Raw genomic sequence first — 11,777 nt, 5'->3', positions numbered from 1 at the left:
ATTTGACTTTTTCCTACACACTCCTTAAAAAAATATTTAATTTTAATTAAAACATAATTATTTTAATTTTTATGAAAAAGGGGGGTAGACTAATAAAATGTACGTACTCTAGGGGGGGGGGAGTAAGACCTTCTGTACGGTAATGTACGAAGGGGGGAGGGGAATAAAATTTCTCCATTTTTGTGTACGTACTTTTTGAACGGCCCCTTATTAGATCGTGTAAGCTGAATCGTGTAAGCTGAAGTCAAGATCCGATCTTTTTCGTAGTTATTCCGGTTTTTTTTTAAGTGTTTCTATTAATAATTAATAAATTTTCTTCTTCTCTTTAAAATATTTTTTTCCTTGTTTTATTTTTAATATAGTTTTAGTGTTACAGTTTTAGATGAATATAAATCTGATTAATAATTATAATATACTGAGCTAGAAGCGAACTTGTCTTAGTTCAATAAATAAATGCAACTCATTGGTCCGATCTACGGGATCATAATATTTAAAGTGGTAGTAAATTTCATGTTTATACATTTTGCTCTTTATTTAATGAATTTACTTTAAAATGATTTTGTCCACCAATACAAACAAGCAACTTGAATGATTTGCATACGTTTTATTAATTGTGAAATGCAGTGTGTAAATGCGGGCAAAATTAAACAAATTTTATTTTCCTTGAATTGTTGTTTGGTTATAGCCTTGAATATGAAGGGAAGCTAGTACTTCCGATTTCACAGCTATGTAAACCCTAAGAAGAATTAATTACGTAAGCACTGTATGATTATAAAAATCGGATATATTTCCTAAATATATTTTCATTACAACGGAATGTGTTAAACTTCATTCCAAACTCCACGAAAATCAACATAATTCCCGAATGTTAATTTTAGGTGAAAACTAATTTAAATTATAAAAGCAAAATATTTAAAAATATTTTATCAGATTTTCTTTCTAAAATATGCGTTTTTTTCCCTTTTTAAATTTCTGAACAAGCTCAGATTTTCTTTCTAAAATATGCGTTTTTTTCCCTTTTTAAATTTCTGAACAAGCTCAACATTAAAAAATAAAATTGCGCACAAGAACAATCAAAGATTGATTAAAAAACCTGATTCAAAATAAAAATAACGCGAGTTCACGAAAGGAAAGAAAAACTGAATAGTTGTGAAAAGGATGAAACAAAATGCTTTTGAACTATAAATAGATCAGTTTAATATTTGTCAGATGATTAGCACGTTTTAGAATTCTTTGTTTAATTCAATAGCGTTTAGTTATCATTGTTTGTAGAATCGTTTCCAACGAGATAAGAAATTAACGATCAACGATATTGAAGATTGCGCCGTTGGAATATAAATTTGAAGAGAAATTAGTATTTTTATCATTTTTCCCGATTTGAGAATATCCTTAAAAAGAATAATGAGAAAATTGTTATGGAATAAGCAGACTTTATATTTAAGCACCGTGAAAACGTAAACTGAAGTAAAATTATACTTGCTACGTTCTCGCCAGATTCAAAACGTGAATAATTGGGAGAAAGTTAACATGAATAAGTAAAGTTTAGTGCTCATCACCTTTTTGTGCTTTATCGTGTTGGTTCGAAACATAGAATCGGTGGAAATTACATTTCAAGAAGATGGTAAGGAACTTGAAGTTAGAAAAGATGCAGCTATTGATCAACTAAATACTACTAGAAACAATAACCAATTAAATTTCGAAGGTAAGAGTCTCTTTTTTACTTTTTTAATCCTTTCGTTCCAAATTTACCTTTATTTTTTTTAAATTCATATGTTCTTCTTTTTTTAATGAATAAAATTCTACAGAGTAAAAAGCTAAATGCATTCTTAGGTTTAAATTTCATACCATAAAAGAAAAGATATTGTGGAAAATTTAATGAAAAATATGAAATTTTCAATTATGTTTTAATCCCAAAATAAATGAAAAAGGGAGATGGTTTAGACGTGAATCTCCTGTAGACAAATGGAATATTTCTGTCCTTTATCATTCAAAAATTCACTGATAATTCTGGCAGAATGGTAAAACTTTCATAGACTTTTATTTGTAATAACTGGTCAAATGACTAGAGTTTTAGGTAGCAAATTAAAAAAAAAGGATTATGGTAGGTAAATAACTTGTAAAAGTAAAGTAGTTGTATAACAACCGTTTTAAATAGTTTAATATTATATTAGATTTTTTACTTTTACGGTTTATAAACATTATACATATAGTTTCAGTAGAAAGAAAATGAATGATTTAATTAAATATTAATATTATATTAATATTATAATTAATTAATATATATATTATATTAATATTATAATTAATATATATATATATATATATATATATATATATATATATATATATATATATATATATATATATATATATATATATATATATATATATATATATATATATATATATATATATATATATATATATATATATATATATATATATATATATATATATATATATATATATATATATATATATATATATATATATACTGGAAATACAGACCGAAGATCAGAGCAAGGGAGTAGACGCGCAACAAAGCCCAATGAAGACCGTTATTTGACGCTAATGGCCATGAGACACCGAAATATGAAGGCCATTTCAACACCTTCCCTCGACTACTAGCACCATAGTTTCGAAGCAGAACTGTACAAAACCACTTTCACGCTGTAGGTGGTCTGTAATCTTTCCCTAGCAATAATGCGTGTCTTGTGAGCAGCAAAGCAACATCGCACCCGTAGGGAGTGGGCAACAGATCATGTGAACTGGAGGAGAAATGATTGGAGCAATATTCTTTTCTCTGATGAGTCCCGTTCATCCTGAATAGGCGCATTTTCATCTGAAGGGAACTTGGCACCAGATACAATCCAGCGTTCCTGCATGAAAGTATAAGATTTGACGCTTGGCGAGTGATGGTTTACGCAGGCATATGTATTGGTGGGCGCACAGATTGCCATATCATTCGAAATGGAGCTCTGACCGGTCACTGATATAGAGATGTGATCCTGAGACTTATTATAGTCCCTTACGCTGCATCGCTCGGAGGTGACTTGATGTTCATGGACGACAATTGAGGACACATCGTGCTAACTTGGTGAATGATTTCCTTTTGTATGAAGGAATCATACGAATGAATTGACCAGCGTGTTCTTTGGACATAAACCTAATCGAGCATGTTTGGGACACTCTAGGCAGACGCACTGCTGGATGCATACCACCCTTGCAAACTCTCCAAGAAATCGAAAACGCTCTTCTGGTGGAGTGGGACAGAATATCCCAGCCCCTCATTAATAATCTCATTGATTCGATGCCTTAAAAGTATTCAACATTGTTGATATTCCGGGGACACCATACCCCCTACAAAAAACGATTTAAGGCCACACCTCTTTTATTTGGTTTTTCTCATATGTGCAAACTGTGTTTTTTTCTTGTTGTATCCAAACGCAAAATGAAGCATTCCGAAATACCATTTTTTTGCCAAAAAAATGTCATTTTTATCTCGTATAACCTACTAGGTCTGTCGATAATGTATCAATCATTCAAGCAATACTACAGGTGTAAGATTAACCCACTACCTCAATATCATTTAATTGTTTTGAGCAGTATATATACATCCTGTCAGCTTTTGCTTTCTTTTCCTCGAGGTTGGGGAATGCCATTGAGATCATAAGCTCATTTTTTGTTATATTTCAGTTAATACTTAAATACAATTGTAAACCTTGAACAGATCTAATATCTATATATTTGAAATATAAAATGTAGCAGTAGTCAAGACCATTTTAATTTATATTAATTCTAATGAGAATAAAGTCAGAATGTATGACGTTTGTTTCTACATTAGATATAAAAATAGAATCTCCCAGTAAATCTGAAACAGTTGGCGCGTATGTAAAGTGATAATTAAAATCATTCTGGATAAAATTTGCCGATTTATAAATAAATTTGGAAAGCAAATTTATATACTATCAAGTCAAATTTAAAAACAAAATTTGAAGGGTAAAAAAAGAAGACATGGCAAGTATTTGCATTCTCTTCTATTAATACTTTGCTGGTCAAATTGAGGATAAAAAGTTTTTAGGTTCTGTCGCCTTATATCCCATCCGTGGGATCCCTATATTTATCTTAAATTTCTTAATTAATTTCTAATTTCCATTTTTTGTCCTTTTGCAGGTTGAGAAGGAGCGTTCTTATTTCAGTAAAGTCAAAGCATCTTCATAGCATCGTTTAAAATATCACGTGGAATTAATTAAGATATCAATCTTCCCCTTATCAATTGAGATATAGACATTTAATTTAATTTTGAATCTAAGTCTGGCTTGATTAATAAACTTTATGATAAAAATTGATTAAGATATTAATGAATTTAATCGAAAGCAAACATGTTTTTTTTAGTTCACATTGACAATCTAACAAGTATACATTTTATTTTGGCTTTTGACATTTATTTGTAGCATTAATTTTTTATATACATATTTATATGTTTGCACATTACTATTTAAAATATGTTATCCTTTCCGAAGGGTCTTATATGCAACAAATTTTAGTGACAAGCAATTTTTAAGAAAATGTTCCTATGGAGGAAAAGTAACTTGCAAATGTAAAGCAGTTGTATATTAAACAACCCTTTAATATACCTTTTAAATATTTTATTATTCAATTAGATTTACATTTCCTTGGGTTTGTAATTACTTATTATTAATTTTTTTTTATTTAATCGAATTTTTGTGTATGTATTAAGGAAAAAAAACAGTATTTTTCTATTAACTTAGTTTTTTTATTAATTAGCGGACAAACCAGTATTAAATGAAAGATGGGAAACATAAATAGAATTTCCTATATTAAAAGAAGCTAATTTCATTAAGTTGAATGAAAAATTTAAGTTACTTATGTAAACTCAAAGAGCTTTGTTTAGCATAGTGAGCTATTTAGCATTCGGAAGTTTCCTTGGTCTTAATGGTCCAAATATGGCGGATATTTAACGGTAGAAACTGCTTCGCTTATATTTATTTAATATGTTTGATCTGTACTAAGATCATACTTTCTCATTTCTGACAAATTCGCTGAAATTCGTTGAAAATTATTACTGATAGATGTTTGCAGTTCACTAAACTTTTGCAATCTGACCAGAAAATCCTTGAGAACAGTCCAGGAAAATCATAATATGCCTCAGTAATAGCTCATTTGAGAAAAACTTGTCTATAACCCACTCTTTTTTGAACACCTCTTAAGCAGACGAATAAAACCTAATTTAATACATTTTCCACAGTTCGGTCGCAACCATCTTCAATAAGTTGAGAAGCATCACTTGCTTTGCTATTTAGAAAATTCAAAATCGATTCCGTTATACCTGACACTAAAAGTGTTGATGGAAACACGTATTCAAGTCACATAGTTTCTAGTTTTTGAATAATTAATATACATATTTGACGCTTCAGGCCTGTATTAGAGGCGATTCACTGATCACTCATCAGGAACGTGTAAAGAATAAAAGGCCATGTTCTGGATCCATTCTCTTTTATTGTAACATCTCATCACATCACGAGAGGCACAATGATAACAGGGATGCCAACTGCTGCGCTTTCTGGCATAGTTTTAATAAAGTGGTAACAAATTATATAGTAAAATTCGCTAAAGTTGGATAATTACGCTTACTTTTTTATAGAGTAACCTGTAGATTGATACTTCAACGTTGCATTTTACATGATACTTATAATTTTTGATAATTAGTGGTGAAAAAATTACTTAACATGAAAAATACTAAACTAAAAGTAACTTAAATTTCGCTACCACTAGAAAATACTGTTTTACAAAGCGGAGCAAGTTAGCATCCCTGTAATAATTCATGAAGGGGCACTGGAGCTGCAAATCAAATCTTAAGCTTCGAAGGGAACACGTACCTCCTTCTCAGCATGCTCTGACGTTATCTCAAAAATAATGAGGGAAAAGTGGTTAATATATTCGAATTACTAAACCTGCATCAATGCAAGATTTAGTAACGCGTAAATCATTAAAAATTAGAGGCTAAAATTTATCTCCTGAGCATGCAGAGAAGGAAATCAGATCTTGAAGAAAAATACCACCTACTCCTACAGCAACACAAATTAAATATGCGCGCCCGGGCAACTAGCTTAGGCTCACGGCCACAGCTTAAAAACTAGGTGCAAGGCACAGTCGCAAAAGTGATATTATAAATTTAGGCGAGTTCCAAAAGGTTGAAAACTGAGGGTATTGTGATAGCTTCATCACAATATTGTTCGATTTTATTTCTGTGTATTCTCTTGCTATCTCCAATACCAACGTTTTTTTTTCTTCCACTAAAGTAAATATCTTGAAGTTTGACTTAATTCTCGTCAAATGTATGCAATTTATTTTCTACTGTGCGCAAAATAAAGTAGGGACCACTCGGAATAACCTTTGATCTTATATTCGGATATTCACGTTCTAGCTCAAAATCTTGATGGTTAAAAGGGGTGACTTCAAATATACTAATTATTTAGTGCAGACGATATCTTAAGTTACGAAATCAGACATAAAAATGTACTTTATCTTAATAAGCGTTTTTTTGACATATTCAGATTTTTGTCCCCCAAAATATAGGGGGTAGCCACACTCGGCGAAATATGGTTCAAATAGTTTGGCCAGGAGAACGGTACAAAGTTTTGATACCTTAATGTTAATTTTACTCTTTGTGTAATTCGAAATATCGAAAGAATTTCTAAACTGAATTGAAAATTTTTTAATTTTAAAATACGTTTCTCCAAAGATGATTTCATGCAAAAAGAAAGAAATTTAGTAATTATATGTTGTTTTTTATCATTTTATTAAAAAATAGTCGAAAAAAGTTGCAATATATAAATTTTTACATCAAATATAAAGTTTTTAATTTTATACTGCAAAATACAAAATTAAGCGAAATTAGTTGAACAATTCCCGAGAAATCGAATCTTAAAAAAGTCTTATATTTAAAACTCGATTTCAAAGGAACTGTTCAATAGTTTAATATAGTAATAACTGGTTAATATTTATTCCTAACACAGCGAAAATCAACTTAGTTACCGAATGATGATTTTCGATGAACCATAATGTAAATTATAGAAGCAAAATATTTTAAAAGATTTTTATGAGACTTTCTTTATAAAACATGTTTTTTTCTTTTGATGATTTAACACAGACTGGCAGATAAAAATCAAAATTCCTACAGTAAGTGGACCATAAAGTGTTGATTAAAAAAGATAGAAATTCAAAAAGAAAAATATAAAAGAAACAATAACAGGAGTTTAAGTAAGCAAAAATTAAGATATGTGATAAAAAAATAAATAAAATGCGTAAGAACTATATAGTAATTCTTTAATTATAAAGAATAGAATTATAAAGAATAGAAAAAAGAATTGAACTTTTTTATAAATTCTGTAATAGTACCACGTATTTAATTCTTTTGATTAGTTGTTTGACATTTAATTATCGCTGTTTGAAAAGCCGTTTCAAACGAGATAAGATATTAACGATCAACGATACAAAAATTTGCGTCGTTGGAATATGTTTTTGAGGTAAAAACATATTTACAACTTTCTAGCCTAATGGAAACTGTTAGTAAAGAATAAGGAAAAATTGAATATGAATAAGCAAACTGTAGAGTTAAGCACTATTTTGTGCTTCATCGAAATACGGAATCTCTGAAAATTAAAACATTTCATGAACATGATAGTGTTCCCGAAGTTAGAAACGATATTGATCCACGTAGTAACGATAGAATCAATAACCAATTGAATTTTGAAGGTAAGTGTTTCTTTTTTTCTTAATCTTATTTTTTAAAATTCTCTTTTTCCTCTTCTTTTATTTATAAAATTTTTAGAAACTAAAAAGCTAAATACATTCTTAAATTTCATCTCATAAAAAAAGATCTTACGAAAAGTTTAAGGTATTATCAATTTGTTATTTCTAATTGCGATTTAATTTTTCTAAATAAAGGAGATGGCTAGTGTGGACGTAGAGCACCTGTAGACAAATGGAAAGATGAAGAATCCACATCAATTTACTCTTTTTCTTTTAGAATTTAATGGAATATTCTGGATAGTTAATTTAATATGCACAGCCACACTGAAGTCTGGGACTTTGCTACGAAATGATTATTTTTGCAATTTAAGAAAGAAAGTGAAATACCTAACTAAGTGGTTGTTAAAAAACTTGAATTTTAAATTGGATGAGGGGATTTTCGGATGTGTCCATTTCGTTGGATACGCATTTTGAGCTACGTCAATAATTTGACTTAGAGCTGCTTCTATAATTCTTATTAAGCATTTTCACCTATACATAAATTTTCATAAACATGCACTTCGAGCTACATTCATTTTCTTAAACGTGTCTTCCTAGCTATTTCCAAAATAAGAAAGCTAATCTACAAAACAAGGAAATGCTGATAATTTTTTTCTGCGACCGACTTTTCTATAGATATTAATTAATTGTAATCCATACTAATCTGAAATAACTCGGGTTATTTAGAGAAGTGAATAATAAGGGCTTTTAATGGGATTAAAGCAGCTATGTATTAATTAATAAACAATTTAGAATGGTACGTGTGTGCTTTATCTTAATTAAATACCTCATTAAATCTGATATACTTTCCACGTTTTTTTCTAAGCAATTATATTACGAAAATTTCTAAACTAAATAATAATTTTCTGATATTGAGATTTCATATTTTTTCAGAAAAATTAAGGAATTTTGCATGATTTACTATTTTCTATTAATATTCTTTAAGGAATTACAAATTTTTATTTATTTTTAAGGAATTTTGACGGATATCTTTTTCTGTATATAGTTTTAGATAACGCGTACTTTTGATCAACATGACTGCGGATACTCATCTATAGAAAACGATAATATGCAATGGAAATGGAAATCGTATGCTACTGATGTTGCTGATTCAGGCGTAAAGGAGATACGAGATCATACGCTGAACACGACGGACGGTGAGTATAAAAGTTATGCAGATAAAAAGTGGAAACACTTGATAATGTGACAAGCACTGATAACGAAAACATTGCTGTACTTCATTATTATAAATTTATGCTCGATGAGTGCCTTACTGATCGTTTATTACACTTTAAAAAGCTCATATTGGAGCATTCAAAGTGAATGTAAAGCCGTACTAATACGGATGATTTTAGAATTGAAGTTTGCGGGCTAAGTGATCTTTTTTTGACACAGAAGTTCAGCGTTAATTCAGATACTAATCGTCGAATGAGTGCTGTTTATGGTAAAAACACTATCTAGGACAAACGTCTATAAACGAAAGGTGAAAAGGTTTTCTTGATTTCCGTATTGTACATAAATAGTGAACTGAAAAGCTATTGTTACTTTTGATGTATAGATAAATTTTAATAGAAAATTTAAAATTCCTGACATCAATGCAGCAAATTTTTGCAATGAACTAGCTGAATACCTGTTTCTCGCACGGAATAAATTTAAAAGGAAAATAATCAATAAATTAGAACTGAGAAACACAACGCAGCTATACTCAAAACTGAAACGCATATACCGACAAGTTATACAGGAGCGCATATACAAGAACTAGGCGAATGACAATGTTTAGATGATTTAATAAATTAGAGAAAATAACATAAAGTATTCGTAGTTGCGTCAATTGGGGTATGTTTAATGTAACTGAACTGCTTTTGCTTTCACTTTTATCTTCACTTTACTAATCCATATTAGTTTTTAATATGCTTGCATGATTTTTATTTCAAATTAGACAGTGGTAAAACAAGTAAAGCAAAGAAATAATAGTCCCGCCCTCTAATAAATTGGTAATAAAATAATTCGGATGCATGTGATTTTTTGTAGTTCGGAAAGTGTCACTTACCTGGTTCTTCCACTATGTTTCTCAATTAATATAGCTAAAATAATTCAATTTTCATTTTCCATTATATGTTGTAATCTTTGTTGACTTTACGTTGTTGAATTAAGAAAAGCTCGTTGTTTGTTAATTATAAAATTAGAATAACGATAAAATGTATTTTGCATGATGCTAATGCTCGCAATCAGTTCATCATAGTTAATATTTACCAGTATTAACTGATTTTCTCAGATACATGTCTCTTTCGAGGGACAGTAAAACGTTTAATTCAAAAGTATCGGTATTGAAACTGAATATTTTAATATAATAATTTATACCTATATTAGTATATTTGGTACTTATTACATAACCTTTCAACATTTTAATTTATGCATATGTCAGTAGCAGCAAACTAAAGCTCAGTGTAAAAAAATATTAGAGCTTTCTAAAGATTTTGAAGTATGGCCATTTCTCTATTTGACATTTAATTTTCTGTTAAAATAATTAAGTAGTGGAAGAAAAAAGTTTCTTTTTAACTCATTAAAATATTTATACACTATCTATCTGTACCACAAGAAAAATATTTTCTGAAAAATATATACTGGTTAGACTATATTTGAGGGTGACCCTTGATTTTCGTCAAGTTGTTATTAGCGGTTGATTGCCGAGCTGGTTGATATTGTTCATTTTATGTGAACGTCTATACGATTTGATGAACTTATCTTTTTCTCTTATGTCATATTTAATTGATAGTTTATAATGTTCTTTATAATCGATATGTCAGTTGTTTTATTATAATTCTATAAATAATTTATTTGTTAATTCGTAAAGGATGTCGTTTTTTAATTTAGACAAAAATACGTTTTTCAAAGTTAATTATAAATTATTCTAAACATTTTATTTCACACAATTTTTTTGTTCAACTATTTATTTCAATGTTAAATAAAATTATTATTTATGTGAATGACATTTACAGTTTCTCCTTTTAAACTAAGTAATAAATTTATAAACCCGATTTAAAAGTAGATATTCTAATATTTTCTCAATTTACAGTATAATTTATTATATGGGAAATTCGAGATTGCGACGAACTACAGGGGGCATTGAACTACGATTTCTATATGAACAGTCATTCAATTACTCTAGAGACGTCTTTGTAGCGTGTAGCACTGCAACATCCCTTCTTTAATTTGGCTTATTTAATTTAAGAAAGAGAAATGCTTTATATTCTTTCTTATGCAAGCGAAAACAAAATGGATTTTCTTTTTTTTAGAGAAGGAGCATTCAAAACACATCAGAAAAATATTTGTACATAAACAGAAAAAAATAAGTATCTTCTTATAAGGGTTAAAACCAAGTGACAGAGAAATAGTTTTACTAAAGTTAATGATGTAAAATAAAAGGCTTATTTAAACTTTACATTCCATAGTTTTAAGAATCATATTACTTCAAACAATAAAATTAAAAAAAGTATACATAAGCCTCATTATTTCAAAAATTTAATTTTGTGAAAAAAGTTTTTTGACAAAAAACTTTATCAAAAAATTTCATGTTTCAATTAAAATCATTATTTAGAAACTAAAAAATGTAAAATAAAGAATGCTTATACGAAAAAAAAACAATTCTTTTTTTACGTCATTTTTTAGTGCAACGAAAATTTGTCTTACAAGATGCAATTTTATTTCTTCAGGGGCGAAATATTTCACTGAAAAAACGAAAATGTACCAATTCCCATGAAATGAAACTTAATCTTGGTAAACGTACGTTTCATTTGGAAAATTATTTATTAGAGTTAATATGGCGACAGGATCAGGTGATAGAAAATAGAGATTGTTTTGAATCTAAGTTAAACTCTATATTGGCCCATTTCCCACCGAAATCTGATTGACTACTTTGATTTTAAATAAAGTGTTTCATTTTATGATATGTCGTAAAACTT

Source organism: Parasteatoda tepidariorum, chromosome 5 (assembly GCF_982258835.1).
Source record: "Parasteatoda tepidariorum strain Cologne lab strain chromosome 5, Ptep-v5.0, whole genome shotgun sequence".
In the NCBI taxonomy this organism is placed as follows: Eukaryota; Metazoa; Arthropoda; class Arachnida; order Araneae; family Theridiidae; genus Parasteatoda; species Parasteatoda tepidariorum.
This window is presented reverse-complemented; position numbering follows the sequence as displayed.